The following is a 1,633-nucleotide window of genomic DNA, read 5'->3' as shown; positions in this document are numbered from 1 at the left end:
TAGAAACTCCACTGCTGTCTCTCCTAGACACTTCCACACCTCCACAGGTATGTCATCTGGACTAACAGCCTTTCCACTCTTCATTCTACTCAGAGCCTTCCTCGCTGCATCCTTTCTAATCTTTGCTACTTCCTGCTCTACAATATTCACCTCTTCCTTCTTTCCCTTTCATTTTCCTCATTCATCAGTTCCTCAAACTACTCCTTCCATCTTCTCTGCACACTCTCCTCACTTGTTAGCACCTTTCTATCTCTGTCCTTAATCACCCTTATCTGTTGCACAGCTTTCCCATTTCTATCTCTCTGTCTCGCTAATCTGTACAAGTCCTTCTCACCTTCCCTCGTGTCTACCCTGGCATACAACTCATCATATGCTTTCTGTTTGGCCATTGCCACCTCCCTCTTCACTCTACGCTGCAATTTCTTGTAATCCTGTCTACTGTCTTCAGTCCTTTCTATGTCCCACTTCTTTTTAGCTAGCCTCTTCCTCTGAATGCTGTCCTGTACTTCCTCATTCCACCACCATGTTTCCTTATCTTCTTTCCTCCTTCCAGATGACACACCTAGCACCTTCCTACCTGTCTCCCTGATCACTTCTGCTGTAGTTTCCCAGTCATCTGGAAGTTCTTCCTGATCACACAAAGCCTGTCTCAACTTCTTTCTGAATTCCTCACAATATTCTTTCTTTTGCAACTTCCACCACTTGGTCTTGGTAAATGGTCTTATACTTGTATACTTGAACATTTCTACACTTTTACAGCACACTCAAAGCACTTTTACGCTACTCGGCCATTCACCCATTCGCACTCCCAAACACTCACACATTCACACACCGGTGACATCACCGGGAGCAACTGGGGGTTCAGTGTCTTGCTCAAGGACACTTCAACATGTTGACTGGACAAGCCTTCTAGGTTCCTTTCCTTAACCCTGTAAGACCCACTGTTTCAGAATTACAACATCACTTTTAACAATTCTTAAAAAAGGTCAGCAAATGTTTTTTTTCTCAAAACCACATTTACATATTCAGTGGGTCCTATTGTTTGTCCTCACAATGCTATTGGATAGAAGAAGTGTTTATAGGTCCGGTTATCTTGCCATGAACTTACTCTGCCTGCAAACTTCACATCAAGTTCCTCTCCTAGTTCCTGCCGTTACCCTGTCTACTCCCTTGGTCGTCCTGGTCTCCTCCACCATCTCTGCCTTACCCGGGCTGTATATGTGTATGGACCTTGTTATGTTGTACTTTGTTTTTTTGTTTTTCCATTAAACCTCCTTTTTTTTGTACTAGCACCTGGGTCAGCCATCTTGAGTCCAACCTCAGCCCTCCCTCACCCTCCCGGTGAGGGGGACAAACCTTAACAGTAAGTGCTCTGGGGGGATTCATGTGCATAATAGGCCAGTCAGACAGTATTGTTGTGTTGAATACAGTGAAATTTTGATCAGCATTTGCATTGAAATGGTAACTGGTACTTTGTATTACCATTATACTTAGATCTCTACCCTTTACACATGGTCTACCACCCTGTCTTTTCTTTCAGTTTATCTACTACAATGCGACACCTATACGTATTATTCACATATTTCAGGCACAACTTGCATCCTCTCTCATCCTGGTGAACACACACAACACA

At 43.6% G+C, this 1,633-nt stretch overlaps 1 protein-coding gene across 3 annotated transcripts in view; it reads left to right on the top strand.

The window, feature by feature from the left end:
* LOC109971409 (neural cell adhesion molecule 2) overlaps positions 1–1,633 on the top strand; it is a 324,939-nt gene that overhangs the window by 295,565 nt on the left and 27,741 nt on the right. The gene's annotated exons all lie outside the window — the stretch shown is intronic.

This window comes from Monopterus albus, unplaced genomic scaffold, assembly GCF_001952655.1.
Source record: "Monopterus albus unplaced genomic scaffold, M_albus_1.0 scaffold224.1, whole genome shotgun sequence".
Lineage (NCBI taxonomy): Eukaryota > Metazoa > Chordata > Actinopteri > Synbranchiformes > Synbranchidae > Monopterus > Monopterus albus.
The sequence above is the reverse complement of the archived record's forward strand: the minus strand, read 5'-3'. Positions and strand labels throughout refer to the sequence as shown.